This window comes from Rhinopithecus roxellana, chromosome 5 (assembly GCF_007565055.1).
Source record: "Rhinopithecus roxellana isolate Shanxi Qingling chromosome 5, ASM756505v1, whole genome shotgun sequence".
NCBI lineage: Eukaryota > Metazoa > Chordata > Mammalia > Primates > Cercopithecidae > Rhinopithecus > Rhinopithecus roxellana.
Genome location: NC_044553.1, coordinates 67169393 through 67189942, shown reverse-complemented (window position 1 = coordinate 67189942; position 20550 = coordinate 67169393).

Sequence of the window (20550 nt, the reverse complement as noted above, 5' to 3'; positions counted from 1 at the left end):
GCAAGCTTGTTAGGCAACCAGCTACATTGGAATATTTATGTAAAGAAAGAAAGAGCAGTTTTAAGACCAGTTGATGATTCAAGACATAAAATACATTTATTCTGGGAGCTGTTTGGGGGATAAAGATATAACTGCATAAATATAACCGAAAACATAAATTGTTGAGCCAACTGAAGAGACTCAGAATCAAATTCTATTCATATACATTTGCATGGCTTCCCTTGAAATCAACAGACACTATGTGTATACCTAAGGGCATTACAGTTACATATTTTGCCCATTGCTGGCTTGGAGTAATTTTTTCTATCATAAGAATAGAACAGAAGTTTATAGTTCAGTCGCTGTTTTCATCTGTTGGTTCCAATGTATTTCACTAAATACACAGGGGTCTCACTAAGTTTTTATTGCTGTTGAAAAAGTAAATTGAGGCACTCACAAAGTAAATTGTCCCCAAATTGTCTTATAAATCAGTGGCTGATTAAGAAATCCAAAATTTTGCCGGGCGCAGTGGCTCAAGCCTGTAATCCCAGCACTTTGGGAGGCCGAGACGGGCGGATCACAAGGTCAGGAGATCGAGACCATCATGGCTAACACGGTGAAACCCCGTCTCCACTAAAAAATACAAAAATCTAGCCTGGCGAGGTGGCGGGCGCCTGTAGTCCCAGCTACTCTGGAGGCTGAGGCAGGAGAATGGCGGGAACCCGGGAGGCGGAGCTTGCAGTGAGCTGAGATCTGGCCACTGCACCCCAGCCTGGGCGACAGAGCGAGACTCCGTCGCAAAAAAAAAAAAAAAAAAAAAGAAATCCAAAATTTTAATTTGACACAATGCCACCCTTTCTGAAGGTACAAGAATGGTCAGATTTTCTCTGTGTAATAATAGTTGTGGGCTTAGACAGCATAATACTTCTTCATTAAATTCCTTTTCTAGATGTAGACACAAAATAAAATTCTTAAGAAAAAAATAAAACCTTTGGTGTGGCATAGATTTTGTTTAAAATGCAATTTATTTAAACGGAGATAGTTAACATCAGTGGCTACTTAGCAGTTGAATAATTACATTAAATATATTCACCTCAGCGAAGACTGTAAACAAAGAGATAGTAAGTAATTTTTTTACAAGTACCCTGCTGTCGTACCAGCTGATCAGGTTTAATAGCAACCCGCATTTCCACTAATTTTGCAAGAAAGATATGTTGGAGATAATTTCCTCTTCTAGAGCAACTGTAAATAATCTTCTCAGAAGTGAGTTTACAGTGACACCATGTAGCATAACCACCAGTGATCAACTTGGAAATGTAATTTTTAGAACTGTAGTATTTGCAAATTAAAGGATTACTGTTAACTTCAGTCAATAGGGAAAATAAACCTGATGAGTAGAATACATTAATATCTAATCAGGTTTGTAGATAACATGTACGTTTCAGCTATATCCTAAGGTGTCTGGGTGTCGCACTTTCTTTCTGAAGAGAACCTCAAAGGAAAACACTTTTCATTCTAATTGTATCATCTTAATATTCATCTTGTAAACAATGCAACATTTTTGCATGAAGTTAAAAAAATTCAGGTCACTTTTTAAAATAAATCTTCAAGGAACTGGGGAATTAGAAAATCTAGTTTATTTTTTAATTGATAACAAAGAACATCAGAGGACCACAGGCATCATGACATCTTGGTTTTCTTTTTATCATTAAATACTATTATGCAAAGGGGAAAACTCTGCAGTTATTCCCCTAAGTAATATACAAACTCTAAAATGCAGGGTGTTCACATAGTATAAACAAAATGAAAATTAAAAGCTATGAATTTTTTAAAGTTTGGCCTGTTGTGTAGATGTCAGTTATGTTATTTTGATAATTAAGAAGCAAAAATAGGGCCAGAAAAGCATAAGAATTTCAATAGTCCAAAACATGATGACAACCAGCAGAATTCAAACTTTTTTTTCAGATATAAGAATAATGGCCCAATACAGTATTAAAAGAAATGTAACCATCCCTTCCTATAGGTGCTTTACAATTTCTTAATCATGATCATAATTTCCACTGATTATCTTATGCTTCATTATTAGGATATAAAAACACAAAACAATGGAGGACTTGCCAAGTAATAGTGTCTCCAAATATATCTGTTTTTAAAGGTGAAAGGTATACAACCATAAGACATGACAGGTATTTTAGGCAAGCTTGTTTCTATTCAGGGATCATAGAATATATAAGAAAAAGTTTTTATCTCTGGAAAATGAAAATGAAAGTAATTGTTTGGCTTGTTTCTATAGATATTCTGCTTATGTAGAAAGTAATTTTTTTTTTTTTTTTTCAGACAGGGTCTCGCTCTGCCGCCCAGGATGGAGTGCAGTGGCACGATGTCGGCTCACTGCAGCCTCTGCCTCCCAGGTTCAAGCGATTCTCCTGCCTCAGCCTTCCGAGTTGCTGGGATTACAGGCACGTGCAACCACGCCCAGCTAATTTTTTGTATTTTTAGTAGAGACTGGGTTTCACCGTGTTAACCAGGATAGTCTCGATCTCCTGAACTCGTGATCTGCCCACCTCAGCCTCCCAAAGTGCTGGGATTACAGGCATGAGCCACCGCACCCAGGCTAGAAAGTAATTATTTTTGCAAAGTACTTAACACATAAGCAGAAGGAAATATTAGAACACAGTTAATTTATAATTCCTCAAATCCGTATCCTTTAAGTTAGTCTTCAAAGGCTCTGCAAAACACAGAAACTCAATGTATTACAAAGAATCAGACTAATTCAAAAAGGAATATCACAAATATTTATAACTTGTTCAGGAAGAGCTATAAGAGAATAGAATTTGCTTGCTAAGAGGTACCAAATATTCTCTATTGAAGTGAGAAGTGCACGTTATTAAATAATACTACCCATAAATAGATATTTCTTATTCTCCTTATGCACTGAGTTTTGATCCTGATAAATAACTTGTCAACGTTTTATATAAAGCAACTGATGTTTTATCACTTTTAAATTTTTAAGAGACCAAATATACAAAATGCCATATAAATTCTTACTTGTATAATTATTAAAGCCCAACTGGTAACTAGGAAGAAAAAAATGATTTTAGTAAGGGCTAAATGAACAGAAAAGTAGTGCATTTTCTAGAAAATACAATCTCAAATATCCCAATAATACTTATTTCCTTACAATATTTTATGTGTAGAACTGATTTTTAAAACCTGACTTATATGGCAAAAAGTGACATCATATAAGAAAAATAAAGTGCTGCTCTTCTTCCTATTAGGTCAAAAATGTTGGGAATTGAAGACTTTCAGTTTGTTTTAAATGTAAGAGGCTTTGCGACACTTTAAAATGGAAAAATAAAAAATTTTCGATTAAATACCTATAAAAGGAGATATTTTACTCAGAAAAAATCTATTTTTATAGTAAATTATATTCATAGACAGACTTCTGTTTTTGCCCATGAAAATTTAACTCCTGTGGGAATTGCCTTTCCTTCATAAACAATTAGAAATCCATCCAAAAATATATTTTAAAACTGCTTCAGACAGAGGAGAACTGTAGTCCCTGATCAACATAAGACAAATGAGGCACACCCTATCATTACCCCTGCTTACTGCCTAGAGATAGTTTCTAGTGCACAGAGCAAAGAGAGAGAATCCAAGCAAAATTCTGCAGTGCCACTGAGCTCAGGAGATAGAGTTTGGGAAGGATTAGGCATTTAGAATTTGCAGGCTAGATTACTAGAGATCTGCAGAGCCATCTCCTGAAATCTTTACCTGAGTACCAATCTATCCAGGAGGTCACAAAAATAACCACTAAAAACCAGTAAGCAGAACAATTACTGGAGCTTACATAGAGTTAGGAGTAGTTTCCTTTCTCACCAGAGTGGAGAGACCTTGTAATACATAGGGCAGTAGGTAGAGTTCTCTGAAGTATCACACCTTAGGATTGGGACTAAAATAGCTTTACAGTAAGAGTTGCTATGAACCAGCCACAAAAAAATCTTAACATCAAGACTCAAAAGGATAAAACTGATTCAAACAACTAAATTTCATGACAAAAAATAAAGTCCCACACTTTTTCAATTATCTTTTAGCACTCAGTAACTTAAAATTCACAATGACCAACATTACATCAAAAATTACCTGACATGTATAAAAGCAAAAATGTAACTCATATAGAAGAAAAATCAATCAATAGAAACAGATGCAGAAATGACAGAGATGATTAACTAGTACACACGGGCCCAAAAAGACCCAAATGAAACTTCTAGACATAAAAAATATAATGTCAGAAGTGAAAATATACCAGATGGGATTAATAGCAGGTTAGACACTGTGGAAGAAACTATCAAAATGAGAAGACATAGGAATAGAAACAGCCAAAATAAGTCAGAAAGAGAAAAAATGACTGATAATCAGTGATCTGTGGGACAATGTAAAGCAACCTAACATACATATAGAGCTCCAGAAGGAAAAAGGGAAGGACAAAAAATTGTAGAATAATGGCCAAAATTTTTCCACATTTGTTGAAAAATATAACTCCCAGATTTAAAGAGCTCAGTGAACCTCTGCTAGAATAATCACACACATACAAAAGCTTAATGTAGCATGTGATAATCACATTAACTGAAGTCAGCAATGAAAAGAAAACCTTAAAACCAGCCAGAGAAAAAACACGCATTATGTAAAAAGGAACAAAAAATAAGAATCATCAGACTTCTTATAAGAGGCCATGCAAACCAGAGACAATGCAACAAAATCTTTAGAGTGCTGGAAGAAAAAACCTAATTATCTAAAATTCAACACCAAGTGAAAGCATCATTCAAAATTTAAGTAAAAATAATATTTTCTCAGACAAAGAAAAGTTGAGAGATTTTATCACCAGCAGATCTGAGCTATAATAAATGTTAAAGTTCTCCAGAAGAAAGAAAATAATAACAGATAAAGATTTGGATCTACATGAAGCAATAAAGAGTAATAAAATGGCATATATTGGGGTAAATATAGGACATTTGTTGTCATTTTTCAATTTCCTTAAATATAATTGGCTATTGTAGCATAAATAATAGCACCATATTAGAGTTCAGATCCTATGCAGAAGTAAAATGCATTGTAACAATAGTGCAAAAGACAGGAGGGGAAACAGGAGTATGCTATGAAGATTTTTACACATGAAGTACTATAATGTTATTTGAAAGTAGACTGTGATAAGTTAAAATTATATATGGTGAATTCTAGAGTAACCACAAAAGAAAAAAAAAGGAAAGAAAGAACAAAAAGAATATCTAATAAGCTAATAGAGATAAAAATGGAGTCATAAAAAATATCCAAAAAGAAAACAATAAAAGGTGAGAGAGAACAATGAACAGGTGGTACAAATACAAAACGCAAAGCAAGATAGTGTTCTATCCAATTGTATAAATAGAAATATATTAATAAATGGCTAGGCATTCTAATTAAAGAGCAGTGATTATGAAATTAGATTAAAATGCAAGACCCAAAGATATGCTGTCTATAAGAAACCCACTTTAAATATAAAAACACAAATAGCTTGAAAAGTAAAAGGATGGAAACCTTGATTAGAATAAAGCTGAAATGGCTATCTTAAAATCAGATAATGCAGACTTCAAAACAAGGTATAAACATAGGATAAAGGTGGATATTTCATAAGTAAAGGGGATCAATTCATAAAGAAAGAATAATACTCTTAAATGTATATGCAAGTAAAACAGAAGTTCAAAATACATGAAGCAAAGACTGATAGTACTAAAAGAAGAAATAGAAAAATCCACAATTTTAATTGGAGACCTTAGCATTCCTCTCTCTGTAGTTGATAGAATGAGTAAACAGGAAATCACAGTAAGAATACGGAAGACTTGAACCATACTCTCAGCCAACTTGACCTAATTGACACTAATGGAACACTCTACCCAATAACAAAATAAACATTTTTTTCAAGTGTACTCGGAATATTTGTCAAAATAAATCATATACTATGCTATTAAAAACTCTTAGTATAGGCCAGGTGTGGCAGTTCACCCCTGTAGTCCCAGCCCTTTGGGAGGCCAAGGTGGGCAGATCACTTGAAGTCAGGAGGTCAAGACCAGCCTGGCCAACAGGGTGAAACTCCATCTCTACTGAAAATACAAAAATTGGCTGGGCATGGTGGCGAGAGCCTGCGATCCCAGCTACTTGGGAGGCTGAGACAGGAGAATTGCTTAAGCCCAGGAGGCAGAGGTTGCAGTGAGCTGAGATCACACCACTGCACTCCAGTCTGCATGGCAGAACAAGACTTCATCTAAAAAAAGAATTAAAAAGAACTGTGAACTAAACCTCCATTCTGTATCAAACAAAAACAAAAACAAAAAACCTCTTAGTAAATGTAATAGGATTAATCTTACAAAACATGGTCTGTAACAAAAATGAATTTAAACTAGAGATCAATTATAAATAAAAAATCTGGAATTCCAACTAATTGAAAATTAAACAACACACTTCTAAATAACAAATGGGCCGGGCGCGGTGGCTCAAGCCTGTAATCCCAGCACTTTGGGAGGCCGAGACGGGCAGATCATGAGGTCAGGAGATCGAGACCATCCTGGCTAACACGGTGAAACCCCGTCTCTACTGAAAAATACAAAAAACTAGCCGGGCAAGGTGGCGGGCGCCTGTAGTCCCAGCTACTCGGGAGACTGAGGCAGCAGAATGGCGTAAACCCGGGAAGCGGAGCTTGCAGTGAGCTGAGATCCGGCCACTGCACTCCAGCCTGGGCCACAGAGCGAGACTCTGTCTCAAAAAAAAAAAAAAAAAAGAAAAGAAAAAAAAATGGGTCAAAGAAAAAAATCACAAAGAAAGTTAAATATTTTGAACTGAATGAAAATAAAAATATAACATATCAAAATTCGTGGATGAAGCTAAAGCAGTTTAAAAGCAAAAAACAATACCATTAAATGCCAATATGGTGGGGAGCTCTCAATTCAATAATCCGAGCTTCTTTCTTCAGTAAAAAAGCAGTAAAAAGGAAGGGAAATCAAACCAAAGGAAGCTGGAGGAAGGAAATGATGAGCTCAGAGCAGAAATCAGTGAAATAGAAAACAGAATAATAATAGAGACTGATGAAACTGAAAGCTAATCCTTTGAAAAGAGCAATAAGATTGATATACTTCTGACCAGACTGATCAAGAAAAGGTGAGAAAAGACTGAAAATAAAAAAGGAATATTATAACCAATATTTTAGCAACAAATTCATCAACCTACATGAAATGACAAATTTCTTTAAAGACACGAACTACCAAAGCCCCCTCAGGAAAATACAGAAAACCTGAATAACATGATATCTAAAATAATTGTTTTAGATACAACCTTTCCACAAAGAAAATTCCAGGGCTAAAGGGCTTCACTGGTAAATTGTTCCAAACATTTAAGGAAGAAATAACACTAATTCTATACAAATTATTTCATAAAATAGAAAAGAAGGAGACATATTCCAAATCATCTTGTGAGACCAACATTACTTGGACTCCAAAATCAGAAAAAGATTAAAAAAACTGCAAACCATGTTTTTTCAACAAATGGAATCAAGCAATATAAAAAGAGTAATGCATAATGACTAAGCAGGCTGATTAAATATTCAAATATCAACCAATAAAATTAATCATGTTAATAGTCAGAAAAATCATACTATGTCATCTCATAGATACAAAGTATTTGATAAAATTTAATATGCATTCATGATTTTTAAAAAACTCTCAAAAAACTAGAAGCATAAGGGAACTTTCTCAAGTGGATAAATAGCATCTTTTTTTTTTTTTTTTTTTTTTTGAGATGGAGTCTCACTCCGTCGCCCAGGCTGGAGTGCAGTGGCCGGATCTCAGCTCACTGCAAGCTCCGCCTCCCGGGTTCACGCCATTCTCCTGCCTCAGCCTCCCGAGTAGCTGGGACTACAGGTGCCTGCCACCTCGCCCAGCTAGTTTTTTGTATTTTTTAGTAGAGACGGGGTTTCACCATGTTAGCCAGGATGGTTTCGATCTCCTGACCTCGTGATCTGCCCGTCTCGGCCTCCCAAAGTGCTGGGATTACAGGCTTGAGCCACCGCGCCCGGCCTAAATAGCATCTATTAAAAAATCAATGATAAGCATAATACCTAATGATAAGATACTAAATGTTTTCCTCAAAAAATCAAGAACTAAGTGGGGGTGTTCACTTTCATTATTTCTATTTGGCATTGTACTGGGGATCCTAGATAATGCTATGGACATATTGACTGAAAAAGAAGAAGTAAAGCTGCATTTATGAATAGATGACATGATAGTACGTGTCAAAAACCTAGGAAATCTATATAAAAGCACTAGAATTAAGGTGGGACTTTAGCAAGTTTGCAGGATACAAAGTCAATATAGATATATTGTCTTCCTGTGTACTAGCAGCAAATAATTGGAAATTGTAAAAAGTAATACTATTTATAACAGAATAAATAACATTAATTTCTTAAGGATAAATTTAGTAAAATATGCAAAACCTGATTACTAAAAATGATCAAATATTTACTAGAAAATATTAAATCAAATTATCAAATAATTATCAAAATTTATCAATAAAATTAAAGATGTAAAAAATGAGCAAGGAGCCAGGTGCAATAGCTCACAGCTGTAATCTTAGCATTTTGGGAGGCCATGGCAGGAGGATCACTTGATCCCAGGAGTTCAAGACCAGCCTATACAACATAGTGAGACCCTATCTCTCAAAAAAAAAAAAAAAAAAGAAGAAGAAGAAGAAGAAGTAGAAGTGGAAAAATTAGCAGGTGTAGTGGTTCATGTCCGTAGTCCCAGGTACTTGGGAGTCTGAGGCAGGAGGATTGATTGAGTCCTGGAGGTGGAGGCTGCAATGAGCTGTGATCATGACACTGTACTCCACAGCCTGGGTGACAGAGTGACACCCTGAGAAGAAAGAAACAGAGAGAGAGAGAAAGAGGGAGGCAGGGAGGGAAGGAGGGAGGGAGGAAGGAAGGAAAGAAGGGAGGGAGGGAGGGAGGGAGGGAAAAAGAGAGAGAGAGAGAAGAAAAGAAATAGAAGAAAGAAAAGAAGAAAGAAAGAAAGAAAGAAAGAAAGAAAGAAAGAAAGAAGAAAGAAGAAAGAAAGAAAGAAAGAAAGAAGGAAGAAAGAAAGGAAGAAAGAAAGAAAGAAAGAAAGGAAGGAAGGAGAGGAAGGGAAGAGATGAGAGAGAGAGAGAGAGAAGAAAGAAGAAGAAAAGAAGAAAGAAAGAAAGAAAGAAAGAAAGAAAGAAGAGAAAGAGAAAGAAGGAAAGAAGGAAAGAAAGAGAAAAAGAGAAGAAAGGAAAAAAAAGACCATGTTTTGAAGACTCAATATTGTTAAGATGTTAAGTCTCCCCAAAAGTGATATTTCAACACAATCTCATTCAAAACTCCAGAAGATATTTGTAGAAAGTGACAGGCTAGTTCTAAAATTTATGTGGAAAGGCCAAGTACCTAGATAACCAAAACGATTTGGAAAAAAAAAAACAGTGTTTGAGGACTAATTGCCCCTGATATCAAGACTTACTATAAAGCTATAGTAATCAAAACAATGTGGCAGTGTTGTAACTCTAGACATGTGAAACACATAAGAGAAACTCCAGAAATAAACATTGCCAATGGGTAAGTATAGTCTTTTCAAGCGGTGCTGGAAAAACTGGGCATCCACATGCAAAGAAACAAATCTAGACATGGATCTTAAACTTTTCACACACACACACACAAATTCAAAATGGATCACATACCTAAATATAAAATGCTAAACTACAAAACATTTAAAAGGAGAAAATCTAGATGACCTTGGATTTGGTGATGACTTTTTTAGATACAACACCAAAAGTATGATCCATAAAGAAAAAACTGATAAGTTGGACCTTTATTAAAATTTAAAATTTCTGCTCTGTGAAAACACTGTTAAGAAAATAACGGGCCCAGCACAGTGGCTCATGCCTGTAATCCAAACACTTTGAGAGGCCAGAGGTCGGTGAATTGCTTGAGCTCAGGAGTTTGAAATGAGCCTTGGCAACATGGCAAAACCCTTGTCTCTACAAAAAGTACAAAAAATTAGCTGGATATGGTGGCATGCAGCTTTAGTCCCAGCTACTCAGGAGGCTAAGATGGGAAGATCACTTGAGTCTGGGAGGCAGAGGTTGCAGTGAGCCAAGATCACACCACTGCATTCCAGCCTGGGCAACAGAGCCAGACCCTGTCTCAAAAACAAAACAGACAAACAAAACAAAAGCAGAGAGAGAGAGAATAATGGTAAAAAATTAGAAACAAGTCAAGCATTCATCAATAGGAAAATGGGTAACAAGTTATACATATATCCATATGTATTAGTCCATTCTCACATTGCTATAAACAACTACCTGAAACTGGGTAGTTCATAAATAAAAGAGGTTTAATTGACTCACAGTTTTACAGGCTGTACAAGAGGCATGGCTGGGGAGACCTCGGGAAACTTACAGTCATAGCAGAAGGGGAAGGGGAAGCAGGAACATCTTTACCTGGTTGGCAAGAGGGAGCAAGATAAGGGGAGCAGTACTATGCACTTTCAAACAACCATATCTCTTGAGAACTCTATCAGGAGGCAGAATTTGGGGAATGGCACTAAACCATTAGAATCCATCCCCATGATCCAATCACCTCCTATTAGGCCCCATCTCCAACATTGGGAGCTACAATGCAACAAGAAATTTGGGTGGGAACATAGAGTCAAATCATATCACCATACAATGAAATATTACTCAGTAATAAAAAAGAATGAAATGGCTGGGTGCAGTGGCTCATACCTGTAATCCCAGCACTTTGGGAGGCTGAGGCGGGCGGATCACCTGAGGTCAGGAGTTCAAGACCAGCCTCAACATGGAGAAACCCCATCTCTACTAAAAATACAAAATTAGCCAGGCATGGTGGTGCATGCCTGTAATCCCAGCTACTCGGGAGGCTGAGGCACCAGAATTGCTTGAACCTGGGAAGCACAGGTTGCAGTGAGCTGAGATTGTGCCACTGTACTCCAGCCTAGGCAACAAGAGTGAAACTCCGTCTCAAAAAAAAAAAAAAAAGAATGAACTAAGGATACACAGAACAACATGGATGAACCTCAAAGCACTACATTAAGTAAAGGAAGCCAGATAAAAAAAGACTCCATGCTTTCTGGTTTCACTTATATGTAACTCTGAAAAGGTGAAACTATAGTAGAAGATAGCAGATCAATAGTGGCCACAGGTTAAGGCTGGGGAAAGAGGACTGACTACAAAGAAAACACAAAACACTACATAAAAAGCTTTTGGGTGCTAGCAATGTTCTATACTGTATATTGATTACTCATATTTGCCAGGGTTCACTGCACTTAGGCTGAGTGAACTTTATGTTAGTTATACCTCAACAAAACAGATTATTTAAAAAATACATCTGCAAATCCTATTCCCGCCATTGATCAACAGTGTCCTCTTTCCATTGCCTAAAATATCCAGAATTTCATTTGAAGTTTTGATGCCATATAAAGTGAGTCATGGAAGCCAGCTTTTATTCATCCATCCAGCCAGCCAGATAGCCAAGTAGAATAAGAATAAAATACAGTTTGGTTTTTAGAAATCTTACAATCTAAAAATAAAACTGTCATGTTTAACATTTATGGTGTGAATGTTTTATACTGCTATTCTAAGCACTTTGTATATATTAACTTATTTAATTATTTCAATAATGCTATTATATGAATTTCATTATTAACTCCATTTGAGGAAGAGAAAAACTGAGAAACAGAGAAGCTAGGTTAGCTTCCTGGCTGGTAAATGGTAAAGTTGGAATTTGAACCCAGGGAAACTGACTCTATACCTGCTCTGCCCAATATAGTAGCCACTAGCCACACATGCCTACTGAGTACTTGCAATGTAGTTAGAATAAACTGAGACATAAGTATAAAAATATACCCCAGAGTTCAAAGAATTACTAAAAAAAGTAAAATATTACATTAATAATTTTAATATTGATTACATATTGAAATATTTTAGATATTTTGAGTTAAAATGAAATATATTATTGAATTACACTTATTAATTCAATAATTTATTTACTTTTCAAAATGTGGCTATGAGAACATTCAAAATTATCTATGTGTCTAACATTATATGTCTATTGGACAGCACTGCTGTAGATGTTGAGAATTTAACTATCACATTCTACTGCTTTGGTGACAGACCTAAGAGCAATTATGAGATGATGCATAAGTGGTGAAATAGAGGTATGGACAAAGGATCATGGGAGTGTTAAAAGAAAATTATCAGTTTTGTTATGACCAGGGATAAAGAACCGAGGGAAGGGCCGGGTGCAATGGCTCACACCTGTAATCCCAGCACTTTGGGAGGCCAAGGTGGGTGGATCACCTGAGGTCAGGAGTTCAAGACCAGCCTGACCAACATGGTGAAACCCCGTCTCTACTAAAATACAAAAAATTAGCCAGACATGGTGGCTCATGCCTGTAATCCCAGCTAGTTGGTAGGCTAAGGCAGGAGAATCGCTTGAACCCGGGAAGCAGAGGTTGCAGTGAGCTGAGATCGCGCTATTGCACTCCAGCCTGGGCAACAAGAGTGAAACTCCATTGAAGAAGAAGGAGAAGAAGAAGTCAAATCTCAAATCCTGCAGGCAGAGAGCTTTGAGCTCTCATCCTGCCTCCACCGCCTATTATCATGAAACCTTGGAGTTTCCTAAGCTCTCTCTTAGCCTTTGCTTCCTTACCTGTAAAAGAAAGATGACAGCAGAGCCTATTCCTAAGGCTTTTCTTTATTGGAGTTATATCTATAGATATTTAATGTACTAGGTATTAAAATAAATAAATTTTAAAATATTAATTCGCTTAAAAATATAAACTCATAAAATGTTAATGTAAATAACATGTTTTAATTTGTAAAAGCCTATATTTTCCAAAACAAAACAAAAACTTAATGAGAATAGTATCATTGTTTTACATTTTTGCAAGTCTCTTTAATGTCTGGCTTAATAGAAGACAACTGGATTCTCATATCTGTTATATCTCTATCTCATATCAAAGAATGCCAAGGTCCCAGAACTACGCTTTCAGAACTACTGGCCTAATACAAAGCTCTCAATGGCTGTTAGCCATTTTTATTCACAGATTCCATTCCCCTATGAGTTACTGTGAGGATCAAATGAGAGCATGTATTTTTAAAAGGCTGTGAAATCATGACAAGCTTACAATGCGAAAAACTCGTCTGAGACATTGGTGGCTATTCTTGAGTATTTATATTTTTTCAACAATTGAAATTTAAACTCTTGAAATGAATTTATCAGAGCCCTGCTTTGCTATTTTATGACCTCAAATGGAATTGGTCCTCAGAAATGCATACAGAAGAAAGAAAAGGAAAAAGAAAGAAAAGGAAGAAAGGAAGGGAGAGAGAGGAAGGATGGGAGAGAGGGAGGGCATGCAGGAAGGCTGCCTGACATTCTAAGATGTCTTAAAATGTTTAGGGATCTGCTGATGGAGACACTGTCTTAGCTACTTCATCCTAAGACTCACAGACTCTAGAAGCCCTGATAAGTATCTTCACAAGTGGACAATCACCAAAGCAATATATAGTGCCCATCAGAAGACGACTCAATTCCTTTGAACAGAAAGCCCAAGAGCTGTGTCGAGCGCGGTGGCTCATGCCTGTAATCCCAGCACTTTGGGAGGCCGAGGAGGGCGGATCACGAGGTCAGGAGATGGGGACCATCCTGGCTAACACGGTGAAACCCCGTCTCTACTAAAACTACAAAAAATTAGCCAGGTGTGGTGGCGAGCGCCTGTAGTCCCCAGCTACTCGAGAGGCTGAGGCAGGAGAATGGCATGAATCCGGGAGGCAGAACTTGCAGTGTGCTGAAATCGCGCCACTGTACTCCAGCCTGGGCGACAGAGCAAGACTCCGTCTCAAAGGAAAAAAAAAAAAAAAGGAAGAAAGAAAGCCCAAGAGCTACTCACTTGGCCCTTCAAGATTAAGGGATGAATTTGAGTTGTTCCTGCTGATGAGGAGAAATGGAAGGAACATAGTATTACCCTTTACCCACAGTTTCAGTTACTAGTGGTCAACTGAGTGAGGTCTGCAAATAGGTGAGTATGATATCATAAGATATTTTGAGAGAGACCACATTCACATAAATGTATTACCATATATTATCATACTTGCTCTATTTTATTATTGTTGTTAATTTGTTACTGTGTCTAAATTATAAATTAAACTTTATCATGTGTATGTATGCACAGGACAAAAACATGGTATACATAGGGTTTGGTACTATCTACAGTTTCAGGCATCCACTGATGATCTTGGACCATATCCCCCATGGATAATGAGGAGAACTAATGTAGGCAAAAGATTCAGCATGAAAGTTGCTGTGGATCTCATGACAGTAAGGAAAGTATATTAGTCATAATCACTTCAGAACTTAGCTCAAACAGGCTTAAGGCAAAAGAAAAAGTATTGGTTCACATAAAAACCAGGTCTCACATAAAGAGGGCTCTCACTCTCTCGCTCTCCCCCCACCCCTTCTCTCTCTCTTCCTCTCTCCGTCTCCTTCACAGACTACTTTGCTTTTACCACTGACTCTACTCTGTTTTTGTCTTAGAAGCTCCTAGAGACCGTTCTTAACTGCGAGTAGTCCCAAAAGAAAGCTCTTCCCAGCAGCCGAAACAAGTTTCGGTTTGCATCTTATTCATCGGGTTTATGTTTCTGTATCTATCCATACAATAGTATTACAGCACTGAATTTAATTCAGTTGTTAGTGATCTAAAAGTATTTCTAGCTACCTTAGGCTTACTGCTTTTAGCTTTATGGGGCATTATATTAAAATATACAGACTTTCCATTTATAGGCTGCTATAAATCAATCCATCCACGATATCCATCCAAAGCAATTGATCAATATGTCTGCAGCACTAATTTGCACAAACATGATTAGCAAAGTTTGTTAGAAAGATATTGGACCGTTCATCCTCTAGTCTAGCAGGATAGAGGCCTAAAAACAAAACGAAACAAAGCACTTCTTGTACACAAGCCACACTGTGCCTTGAAAGATATATGTCCTGTTTCATTAAAATTTATTATGTTGGACAATCATAAGATGTTTACTGGAGTCTGGCCTCTGCAATTCATTAGAGCTCCAGGGAATAGAAATGCTCTCCTGCAAAGCAAAGTATCACAATGGCATGCGATAGCTTTGTTTGACATCATCAGTTTGGGTTTATCACATCTGGCTCATTTTGAAAATTATTTCACATTAAATGATTTACTTTTTAAAGAGGGGAATGAAGGGAAAGAGGAAGAGTAATCTAATAAAAGAAATTTAAAACTCGGTTAATTAGGACAAAAATGTTTTTAATCCAGCTCTATAGATTTGGCAAAAATTAAAAAAAAAAAAAAAAAAAAAAAAAAAAAAGGACACCAGCTGGAAAGCAATAAAGCATATCTACTTCTCATCCACACCGCTGCCAGCTGCTGCTTCAAGGGTTTGGCAGAACAAGCCTTTGTACAATAAGTCCACTTCTTTTATTCCTAGAGACTACAGCCGTTTTTGAACTTGGATGGTGACTTCATAAAGAGTGCTGTTGTTTTATTTACTCTCAATTAATCATGCTCGACTGTAAACAAAGTGTCTGTTTTAGTTCTGCTGACAATTATCCACTTGTCAACAGCTCCCTCAAGTACCTTCAGCATCTGGCTACAGCAGGAAATCTCTACATCAAAATGAATGTTTCAGTAAACTCAGAATTTCATCAGCAGTCAGGATTACATTGTAACAAATGTCACCAAGCCTCCTTGATGAGAATATATAGCATCAGATGATAAAGTGTTTTTCAGGATATCCCTTCGTTCTCTCTGTTTGCTTTGGCAAAAACAAAAACAAAACAAAAAAAGAAGAAGAAGAAAATTTCAGCTAAGGACTCTTGGAAGATGGGGCTGAGGAGGTGGCGGGGGGGTGGGCAGTGGACAGGGAGGGATGGGACTGTGACTTGGAATATTTTTACAAACAACCAAGCACATGAAGACAGCTTCAGAAGTCTTCAACTATGGACAGCAAACGTCCTCATCAGTTACATTCCATGAGATCAACAGAGCCAAACTGTTATAACTGGTGGTAATTTGTGTGAGGAATTCATAGTAAGTTTTGCTGCTATTTCACTAAGGCTAAAGTGGATATTTCACTAAGGCTAAAGGATAAAGTAGCACGACTTTATCCAATGTTCAAATACCCCCTTTCCCTTGGGAATTTTCCTCCCATTTAAGATGTGTATAGAATGTAGGGGAAAGTCAGTGCCAAGGTCATTAATATTTTGACAACAATAGAACTGTTATAAAGACAAAACAAATGTTACATTTGGTGGTTTGTTGAGGGGGAATTACTAAGATGTATTCCCTGGAGCTCCCCTTGGAGAAGTGAGCCATAGAAAATTAAACTGAACATCCATACTATATCCCATTTCTGTTCTCCAGCCCTAAGAAAGGAGAAAAATCATATACATCATGTAGGAAGGAGAGCTGAGTGGGGGCTCTGACAAACCAGTTCTCAGGGACAATGTATGGATTATTTACTTACACTTTTTATCTCCTCGGGATTAATTTACATCCACTTCAAAACCGAAGAGATTCAAATAATTTGGCACCACTCCCTCAAAGTTGGACTTCTGGGTGAGGAATCAGTGGTGGGGAGCCCGAGAGGATTGTAAACCATCAAGAGATATCAAACACCCAGCACCGCCAGACCAGCGTTCCCATGGACCCTAAGCGGCCTAGAACCAACGCCTAATCCAGAAACCTTGCCATCCTTCGCGACAGGAACGGAGGGCCAGGACAGAGAGACCGGCTCAGCGAGGACCCTCCCTCACGACCCCCCATCTCTATAGTTACCAGCTAAGGTGGATTGGCAGGGTAGGGGGAGGCGGAACAGTGAAGAGTCTGCTTCTCTCCTCTTTCTGACAAAACCTAATCAATCTAACTGCACATAATTGATTTTAATGAGGGGGGGGCGGGATTCTTCGTTTTAACGATTGCCCGTGGTCCTCAGCTTGCGCAGGCAGCGGCTGCGGGTGCTGATCTTCTTTCTTCGCCGGCCGGCCTGCGTGACCGGTGAGCCAGCCACACCGCCTAGCTTTGGGGCCCCAAAGAGCAGAGGTCTGAGAACGGGGATCCTGTCTGGACCACTGCCCCGTTTCACCTGGTAATTTATGCACAATTAATTGAGATATCTTTTATACTTGATGTGTTGCAAAATTAATGCCTAATTTATGTAATTAGTCAATTAACTCTAATTCCAGCATATGTTCCCAATGCCCAGAAGGTGTTCTGTTTCCCAGGTACTTATTTTGATGTCACGAAATGCAGCTAATTAATTTTACATGCATATTAATTTGGGATCTCTTTAGCAGTTCCCTTTGTGCAAGTAATTTTAATATTTGTCTTTCTAACCTTTTGGGGTAGGGTGAGGGAGGTGCAGGTGGGTATGAACAGCACGTGGGGGCGAGCGTGGATTGTGCCTGAGGGTGGCCCAGGTGGTGGGGCGGTGTTCCCTCAGAGGCTCCAAGTGGCAGGGAGTGTAGGCGCTGCGCTCAGCAGGCCCTTAGGGGGCGTTACTGTTGCTGACCCTACGTAGTGCATTTTGCTCGCCTTTGGGAAACACAGAGCCTTCAGGGCAGGGAGGTGGAGGCGCCTGGGTTGGCTGATCGTTACCCCTGGGGCATTTCCTGGGTCCCTAGACAAATCGCTCCTCGCCCAGTGGTCCTCACTCCTGGGAGCCAGTGACACTTTCTTATTTATTTATTCATTTATTTGCGCCCTGAAGGACGACTCGGATTTCCAGGCCAGTCGGAGGAGGCAGAAAGCGAACAGGCTGCTCAGAGGTAGTGGCCCTTCCTTCCAGACGTCGTGCTGATCCCCAAGTGCCTGGAGCCCGAGTCCCTGAGCTCCCCAAAGCTGAGGGGTGGAGCGAGAGGGGAAGCGAGCCTCCATCTCCGGCTGCGCGAGCCTCCATGGGGCTAAGACTAAGCAGGGCGAAAGTCTACTTTCCAAGTTATTGGGTGGCACATTAAAACTTTTATCCATTTTGGACAAATTAATGAGCAATTTAATTAATAAAATCAGAGAGTAGTGTAAGTGCTATGATAATGAAGTTAAATGAGTGCACAGTAAAATATTCACTAATCCAGCGCATTGCCAAATACCCCCTTAATTCTGCTTAACACTAAAAGGGTTTTGAGCACCATAATGAGATTCTTCTGTCTGCTAATTAATTGACACGCTCCTGAATATTCATATGAGCTAGCACCAATACGTTCCTAATTGCACCGTGGAATAGATCTCAGAGGAAAGTAAATCGCCATAGACTTAATTAAAATAATGTATTCCAGATCCAGGACGGGAAAGATGAGACATTTGCCTTCGAGCGCGCCAAGAAAGTGGCACCTGGTTGGTGGAGGGGAGAGATATCAAACGTCGGCGCCCAGCCTGAAATAAGTGGCGTGGGACGCGCAGGGAGGGCGTTCAACTTCAGAAAGCAGCGGCTACGCTCGGTCCAAACACGGCGGCTCGGGAGGCCATAGCTCCTAGGTGCGTCCGTGTTCCTGCTACCCTGCGCGGTGTTGTCCTAATGGAGGAAGTGGCCGATGGACAGTCTAGGATCCCGGCCTCCGACCCAGGGCCCTCTCTTTCCTCCCTGCGGTCCTGGTCCCGGTCTTGGTCCCGGGGCTGGTTTGAAGTGCTGTCTACAGAGGCACTTGGGGAAACATCATAGGTCCGGAAATTCCTAGGGAAACTTTTTCGAGGAGTTGTGGACGCCACAGCAGCCCCACCTCTCCCAACCCAGCTTGCGACATGAGAGAAGTCACTCACACTTCTCTTTGGGGGAGGGCGACAGCTCCGGGGAGGATGCTTGGATCCTGAAAATGACGGGATCCAGGTCCCACATCCCTCAGGAAGAGCTGCGGTCCTCAAAACTACGCAGCTAAATTCCTGGGCTCATTCTCCCTTCCTTGGCCAGTCCAGTGCCCGTGCCAGGGAGCATTCCAGCCGAGCTTACCTCGGCAGGTAGAAAGCACAGCAGCGAGGTTGCAGACCCTGCATCTGGGCTCCACAGCATCGCCATTTTTACCAGATAATGCAAGAGAAATAAACTCTCCTCCCTTGGAAACACAAGTCCCCCACCCCCTTCTTTTTTGGGGGAAAAAATCACCACAGGTTAGAAACTGAAAAGAGTTTATTTGAAGGCATACAAATGCATATTTATTATACACATGTAGGCATTAACAATGTAAATTACACCGCCAGCAGTTGCTGGTTGTTTATTCATTAGATCTTTAGAAAATCTACATTGCCTCCAGACAGCGCGATGATAATGTGAAATACACAAGCAGTTTACATAACCAACTTCAACGCAAAGCTTCGCGCTCCGCCACTCGGAGTCATCAACAGGTCGCGGGGAAGCGGACGCGAAGGAAAACCTAAGTTCCTAACAACTACGGAAAATCTGGGAAACCTATGAGGCCCACAGTTCCCTCTGTCCTTTTGGGAAGCTATAAAGCACCTGGAGAAAAAGAAGCAACTGTCTCACTATGTTTGGTTCATATATTTTACCCCGTTTGTGTGTAACTTTTTTTTTCTTTGCAATTAAAAAAAAATCGGTAAAAAGGGAATGGATAGGCGGAACGGAAAGATCAATGTCCTCCCCAAACTCCTGGTATTCCGGAGTTTTCCTTAAAGACTGTGAACCCAAACTGCTTTCAGGGGTGAAGTAAGTGACGAGGTTTCCTTTCCTGCCTGCGCGGGAAGAAAAGACAGCCAGTCTACCTTGGCTAAGGGAGGGCATCGGCTCCACCAATCAAATCGCTATGGCTATAAACAAATGGTTATCCACTCCAAAGAAAATCACTTGCTGGATCAGCCTTCTTGGAATTACATCCTCCGTGGTTCTAGATTTATCCAAAAGATGGAGATGAGGTGACACTTGAAGAGAAAAGTGGCAGTGCAGACTTAACGGTTATTTTAAGTACATAAATATTCTTTATCAATATATTTACAAGATTCTTTCCCAGTAAAAATATTAAGTAAAACTAAATGAGGAGGCGGGTGCCAGCTAGGGTCTCCTGCGTTGGGCCAGTGAACGACGTCAGCCACAACTCTAAGTGGCAACGTTTTCGAAAAACCGCGCCGATCCTCTGAAGGTCGGGTTAATGATTTACCCCTCTCGCCAACCACTTGGCGTAGCCTACCGCTACGCCGCGGAGGTGTGCCAGTGATGCGCTGCAGGGGGGATGCTGGGGCTCTGTTTTCTGCTTCCTTCCTCTCCTCCCTTCTTTACCTCCTTTCTTTTGGTTAGGCCAGCTGAGCACAGAAGAAAATGCCCTGCCAATCCTGGAAAGTTTGCGCTACTGGGAATGCCTCGAGTCAGTTTGCAGACCTAAAATCTGGTGTTCATACCTGTGCTGGAATAGAAACTGTAGGCTGAGAAAAAGGGCGGGAGAAGGAGGGTAGAGAGGGAAAGGTTAGCGGGAATGAGAAG